This window comes from Poecilia formosa, unplaced genomic scaffold (genome assembly GCF_000485575.1).
Source record: "Poecilia formosa unplaced genomic scaffold, Poecilia_formosa-5.1.2 Scaffold143, whole genome shotgun sequence".
Lineage (NCBI taxonomy): Eukaryota > Metazoa > Chordata > Actinopteri > Cyprinodontiformes > Poeciliidae > Poecilia > Poecilia formosa.
Window position 1 is genome coordinate 327,166 of NW_006800082.1, and position 7,487 is coordinate 334,652.

The 7,487-nt window shown below is 37.5% G+C and overlaps 1 protein-coding gene and 1 long non-coding RNA gene across 2 annotated transcripts in view; one reads left to right on the forward strand and one right to left on the reverse strand.

Moving 5' to 3' along the window:
• cadm1a (cell adhesion molecule 1a) overlaps positions 1-7,487 on the reverse strand; it is a 416,025-nt gene that overhangs the window by 109,372 nt on the left and 299,166 nt on the right. The window lies entirely within an intron of this gene.
• Positions 353-7,487, forward strand: part of LOC103145522 (uncharacterized) — a 15,094-nt gene continuing 7,959 nt past the window's right edge. The window contains exons 1-3 of the long non-coding RNA XR_477031.2: positions 353-1,453; positions 1,526-1,650; positions 2,798-2,882. This is a non-coding gene — a long non-coding RNA (uncharacterized LOC103145522). The remainder of the gene's footprint in view (positions 1,454-1,525; positions 1,651-2,797; positions 2,883-7,487) is intronic.

Below are 7,487 nucleotides of genomic sequence, written 5' to 3' on the forward strand. Positions count from 1 at the left end.
AACTCTGGTTCGGTTTGAATGCATATTCAAACCGGACCAGAGACCGCTCCAAAAGCAGGAAGTGGACTACAACACAGGGGATTCTGGGTAAATACAACTAAAACAAACCTGCTAGCCTAGTGCTAGTGGGAGAAATGGCTCGTGGTCTTTAGCCAAAGACAAATCCTGCAACGGCTATAATCTGATGCCTCCATTTTAGTTTCCGTTTGGGAAGTAACACTCAGTGTTTTCTTCAGAGGTTTTTGTGTCGTTTCCTTCAGTGGTTCTTGGTGCAGCGCCTCCAGAGGCGAGGAGGGGAACAGGTTGCTCAAAGGGTTAGGTTGGTTTGACTCAGAGCAGAGAGAAAGAAAACCACAGCAGCTGGAGGAGGAACAAATGATGAAGTTTTGTTCCCCAATAAAACCAAGTCGACTGGACCATCAGGAGAGAAAACAGCCTAAAAGTCTTCGAGAGCAGAATCAAATTCTGTCGGCAAGTTAGAAAAGTCCTGGAAAAATAAGTTTAAATAATCTTCCACCATATTAAGTTTGAGTTTATGTTCTATCAAAACACCTGGTTTGGTTCAGGCATGAAGCATATTACAGATCAGACCATTAACACATGTGCAAACGGCTGTTTAATGCAGAAATTACACCATTGTTTTGGCGCCCCCTGTGGCGAGTCAACCCTATGCGTCCCATAGCCATTTTTTGCACCACTGTTTGCTAATAAAACAGGAAACTCCTCCTCTCTCCGCCCGCTGGAAGCCGCTCTGACTCTTCCAGCTTCCTGAAAAGCTCACGATGGCGGCAGCGGCCGTTAATTAACCTCCGCCTCCCTCCGCCATGTCAGACGTGTTTATTTTGCACAACAGGAACAATTAAGCCGCTGACAAGGCGGCCTCATTTAAAGTCGTCCCCGGCAGACACCTTGCGGCCCCCCGCTGTAACCTTCAGTGGTGCCTTGAAATGCGTTTGGCTGTATGGAAGACATATTATCATAAGCAGATGCCCACGCTGCCGCCCACCGCAGCTCAGCTCCGAGAAACGAGGTCGGCTCCTGAATATCAAAGACGCGGAGGTTCATTTAGTTGGGGTTCTGTTTGGGCCGCTGAGGCCCGGCGAGGCCCGCTGATCTGAAGCTCATTTGTTAAGCTGTCTGTCCTCATCCGTCAGCATCACAACAGCCAATTTCTCCTTCCCTGCTCATCTTCCCGTCTCCTAATGGCCGGGGATGTTCAGAGCTTTCTTCACTTCTGAGGTATGCAGATAAGAAGTTCACGCTCCTCCCTGTCCTGGCCTGTCTTCTCTTTATTTTAATCGTTCATTAAATCAATGGAAATTGCTTTTTTTTTTTACATCTGTGAGCGTTGTTAGCGCTCGTATCTCACGAGAAGCAGATTTGTCTGATCATAAACATCATATCTGACAACCTTCAGCCTCCACCTGTTTGTGAGAGATGTCGTGTTTATTAGGTGAGTTGCTGCCGCCGTGTGATCTCTTATTAGATTAAATTAAAACTAATCAAAAGCAATATTGGGCCGCAGAGACTGAATTGGCTTGCAATCTCGTCTACTTAACATCAGCGACCCGCGCGGTGTGTGCGGCGTTCCTCTCAGATCGTCTGACGACAACGGAAATCGATGACTCTTGTTGCAAAACATTGTTATTTGTACGTATCTGTTTAAATTTTGTAAGTATGCATATGTATTCTTGTTTTATAATTGATTTGTCTGAAATAAAAGGAAACCAGCTGATCCTACAGACTACATTTCCATTACAAATGTTAAGAAAACACTATTTCACAGTTACGGTATTTCCATTAAATAAGAAACATAATTAAAATAATCTTGTAGCTGTTTTTGTTTGCGTGATAATTTATGAAAAAACACCACAGCACCATTCCCCTCCATCTACTTCCTGTCGTCTTCTTCCTGGTTTCCGCCAGTAGTAACATCCGACTGTTGATCATGTGACTCGTCTGATGTGAAAAAAGTGTTTCTATCGCAGTTTTGCAAAGTAGACCAACATGGATACAGCTGCAAATAAACACCTCATTCTAACACAAAAACGTTCTACTGAAATGAGATAATTGGTGCTTTTCCATTACGCAAAATTATTTTAGAAATGTGAAATTGTGCAATTTTACGGTCAATGGAAACGCAGCTATAGAAGGAGGGTGACTGGGTCCTCTTTACTTTGTGTGTTTTATTTGGATTTTTTTGAGACAGAAATGTGAAGTTACAGAAAAGTTCTTGCTAGTTTTCATAATTATGCCATTAAAGGTCTGAAAAGTGTGGCATGCATCCATGTTCAGGCTCTCTGAGTCATAGAACAGTGGTTCCCAATTAGGGCAGGGCAATAAATCGATTTTATTGATTAATTGGATTCTTGATTTTTTTTGGAAAATGTTATTTTTGGATATAGTTCAGAGTGATGTTAACACGCCCAAGGCGGCCATCTTGATTCTTGTTCTTGTAAAACTGTGTCTTTATTCTGCTGCTTCTCGATCACCTGATTATAACAACAGATTAATAAACGTAAACTTTCAGTTGCTGCAGCTCATTTGAACTCGTTCCAGCTATTTTTTCCAACATGAATGTATTTGATGTTTTCCATGTCGGAGTGTGAACAGATTATGATCCTGCAGAGATTATGAATTCCTCTCTGAAATTTCAGACGCTGTGTGTTTCTCAGCAAGTCGAATATGATCGTTTTCTCCGTTTTTGCCGCACACACACACACACACACACGTACGAGGCTAAGTGTGTGTTAGTGTTCTGTACACAGAAGGGTGATTGCATGTTTTCTGATTGCAGGCGTCGACTGAAAAACGATGATTTGTGTGAAGCCTCTGAGGCCGGAGCTTTTTGAAAGTTGGGAATCATTTTCTGTGATAACGTGGTGAGTTCTGGAAAAATCCGTCATCATCCTGATCGTTACAGAAAAAAAAAAAAACGGTATCCTCACTGCACATTTATTTATCATATGGGTCTGCAATTAAAGTACAAGTTTTAGAAATCAATAGTCTAAATGACTCATGGGCCAAAAACTGAGGACAAAAACAGAAAAAATACAGACATTTTTAAACCTATTCAAATACAAGTTTCACAAGTTACAAGTTACAATAATGTAACTGAATGTTTTGATAGTAAAGTCTCTGTTGGATGTGTAAATAGTTGTAGATCCTAAATGTTAGAAGGGTTTTGCAGGTTTGTTCTATTAAAAGAAACAGATCCACTTTGTGAATTTTTAAACATTTATTTTGTCAATTCTGAGCAATAAAAACAAGATTAAGGTTACTTTTATTAAAAAGTGTCATAGCAGTCCAGGGGCCACAAGCCACACTTTGGACACCCCAGCATAACCTTCATGTCATGCTAATAATAGCAGTAAATCTTTTTTTTTTTTTTTTTTTTTACCAATAGGTTTAGGTTTGTTGAATCTTGTGTTCTGCAGGTAAACCTGCTTTGTGCCACACTTTTTCCTTTCCAGTAACTTTCCAATAACATGCAGCACTCTGTTAGCAACCAGTGTCATTAGCGATGATCTATGGTGGCTGAGTTATAATTGTCATGTCAACACAGCCATAGCTTAATATTTTTATATTAAAAATCCATTTTAATTCCAAATGTGAATAGGAATAATACAAAAAAACTGTTTTGGATCCAGGTTGGAGGTTTATCTTTTTAAATTTAATTTCTGGGATAAAAGAAAAAAAACTAAAAGATAAAAAAATGTACATATGTAGGCTTTTTTTAATCTAAAAATGTAGTTTTAGCTACATTTTTACATCTGTAGTGTTACATCTGTAAGCTGCACCTTAAGAACCTGACAGAGAATCGGTTTTAGGTTTTGTTCCTTTGAGCGGGTCCTGGTACCGTTCTGGACTGGAACCAAATCCTGCTGGAAAATGGAACCAGCCTCTCCATAAAGCTCATTCAGCAGAAGAAAGCATAGATTTTCAAGTCTTAGTTAATCAAAGTTAATACTGCCGCACTTTTTCCTTCCACTCAACTTTCTATGAATATGACATAACTTTGTTTTTGACACGTAGGTTTTTTTTTTTGTTTTCATTCTCTCTACGCCATATTAATCCAAAGAAAAAGACACGTCTAGAAGAAATATTGAACTTTTTCACGAGATTCTCGCGTTTTAAGCTCCCACCATTTTGCATGCACTCTATTATTCAGGCTTATTTTGTTACTCTATAAATTTTCAATGTTGTTAAAATCCCTTTAAAGGAGTATTTTTCTATTATATTGAGGCGATGAAGCAGAATGTGAATACAGAATCTCATCTGAGGCCTTGACATCTCAGTTAACAGCCCGCTCCTCTGAGCTGCTGAGAAAAACAAATTAAATTGTTCTGATTTTCCTAAAAATGCTTCAAACCGATGCGCACGTTGTTTTTTAAGGAGTCACGGGGAACATAAAGGTTACGATGGAGGCAGGCGAGTCTGTTGCTGAATAATTGTGCACACGGTGTAATAACATGTTGCAAGCTCACGCCATGCGTTTTTATTCAGATCAGTGAATATTTGACAGTAAAACTGCGGCTTTAAAATGAGCCTGAAGCGCCGAACTCAACCATCAGATGGAAGTTACAGGAAAAAAAATCATAAACTTGTCCTTTTCTCACTTCAAATCTAATATCTGAGGTTTAGCATCAACCGATCCAAAAAAATTTGCTGAATTTTTCTGGAAAGCATTGTTTATTTATTTTGGATATTTAAAATGTCCCCCTCTTCCAGTTCTAAATGTTCTCAAAGTTTATTGATCTTTGAGGATGTTTTCTTGAATTTTAATTATGTCATTACCATGGTATCATTTGAAAATGGTCTCAAAACGACAATATTATCGTTTATCACGATTACTTCTGGGGCGATTTATCACGACAGCTGCCTATGCGAATTTATTTAATTTATGCATTGCAGTTGGAGACAGCAAAGAAATCTGCCACAAATGGCCCCCGCGCCACACTTTGGACACCCCATCCTTTACTAGGAAAGGAGGCTTTTTTAAAAATATTTCCACTGATTTTTTTCTGACGTGAGTGTAGAGAAGCTGCTCTGAAACGTTCAGCCATCTTTCATCGATTCAAAGAGGAAAGATTTATGTTAGCTGTTCCACTGAGCTGATTTTAATTACAGTAAATCTGTCATCAATTCCTTCTAAATTATAAGGTGCAAGCGATGATGATGATGATGCAGCAGGCTTCATCCTCCACCTTATAATTTAGAGCTGGAGCAATAAGAAAACCGATGGTGTTCATTTTTTAGGTTATATTTTCAGACTTTTACTTATTCAGCTGCATTTCCAGACTCATTTTCCTGCTCTTTTGGTTTCTAAAGGCCTCTTCATATCGAGAGCACTTAAAACTCACTTAAAACGTGTGTTTATATTACGATCTGCGCAAAGGAAGCTCATCAAGGTCGGCAATACAGTCTTAGAAAAAGGTTCTAGTCACGGAGACTTAACAACAAATCCAAACATATCAAATGACGCTGAATTGTTTCTGTTGTGGGTGAAAACCTTTAGTTGGAATTTAAAGCTGCAGGCATCTGAATGTCAGGAGGAATTTCAATCATTTCTCTTGGGGTGCAGGACTCAGATGTATCTGCTGTAAAAAAAAAAAAAAGCTTCACACATTAACCCCATAATAGTGCAAAATAAAACCAAAAAACAGCTAAAAAAAAAAGTATAAATAAGGACATTGAAGTCAAGTTTACACACTTTTCAAATCAATTCATTAGATTCCTAAAAGTATTCAACCCCTACTGAAAACCAGAGTCATTAATGTAATGTTCAGGTTTTATGAAACAAATGACAAGAACAATTGTGAAATAAAATTTAGATTAACTACTGCTCTGTATGATTATTATAGGTTTCCTCTTCATGAGGACAATTTTAAAAATCAGCTGCGTCTCAGGTAGATACGGTAGATGCGTAACCATGCGTAACCATGGCAACAGGTTATTGTTTTTGCAACTTCCAGCAGCTGATTAGCATCTCAAAAGCTCAAACAATAGTTGAACTTTGACCCCAAGCCCCAGAGGAGTTACCCAGAAGGCTTTGTGGATGTAAAGTAGAGAGAGAATCATCTTTGCCATCCTTCTTAACGAGCAATAATCTTATCCCCTACTCCAACATCTTCCTAACCTGACACAGACCTAAAGAGGAGCAGCAAAAGCAAATGAGGTGGATCAGCAGTGGTGATGTCATTCAGGACATTTCATTGTGAAATATCATCTCTGAGCTGTTAGCATGACATGGCAGTCATACAGCAACAGTCTTCAGTCAGAGGCCTCTTCAGGTTCATTGTAAGACAGACTGCTACTGGAGATCCGTCTTTCCCACAGGACAGAAATTCTTTGAAGCTATTTGGATAATATGAAGTACAGCATTTCATTTCTTCGTTATGAAGAAAGGATTTCTGTATCTGAACTAAATAATGCAACGGTTTTGTATAAAATGTACATAAAATATTCTGTACTTTAAGGAAATAAGGTTTATATTGCTTAGTGTTGAAGTAATTTTGATACTTATAATTTTTTCAGTTTAGCCTGAAGCATTAAGATTATCTGTAATAAAAAGGATTCTTTAGAATAAATTATTTTATTGCTGCTCAGTTTCCTTCTCTTCCCATAAAATGTCAATAAAGGAAACATTAATATCATTAGGAATCAATGAGTTCTCATTAATATTCTACAGCGGTCACTGTAAATAATAAACTTTTAATAATGTCTTTAGCATCAAAGCTTTCATGCTAAACTGTCACCTGTTAGCAGTTCTGAGTATTTCTAATGATTTACTGGTTTTATTTTAATTGTTTATCATCAATTTAACCAGAACCAGAGTTTTAAAAAATCCTTTTAGGGAGAACTGGTTGGAAACAAAGAATAAATATGATAATTTTTAAACTTTAATTCCAAAATTAAAATTGAAACAAATGTTTGCCTACCAATAAAATCAGTTTTTGGTTGATTTGTTTTAAATGAATATTCAGGAGATTCTGTGATTAAAGTGGAATGCTAAAAGAGATTTTTAATCTACCGAGTTGACTAAACGTTACATTAATAAAACCGTTTTGTAGGTTCTGATTTCTTTGAGAAACTGAATTTTGGATTTTTCACTCAATTTTAACCAGGGTAATCAAAACTGAATTATTTTTTTTTACTGCTTAAACTGCCTTAGTGAAAATATTTAGACCATTTTAATTAATTTACTCATCTAAGATATTATTTTACAAAAAATGTATTTGCAATAAAAAGTAACATGAGTAAATTAACTTCATCAGGATGTTTTATTTTTGACCTGAACCCGATTCATTACGTTTCCTAACAGACCAAACCTTTTTGGGGCCCAAAAAAACCCACACAAACATCTTCCTTCCATCAACACCTGCTCTGTTCACACATGATACATGTTGGCTTATTAAAATATGATTCATGCTTAGGTTAGAGCTTATAGAGTAAGACATTGTTAACTAGGATTTAGGGATGGAGGA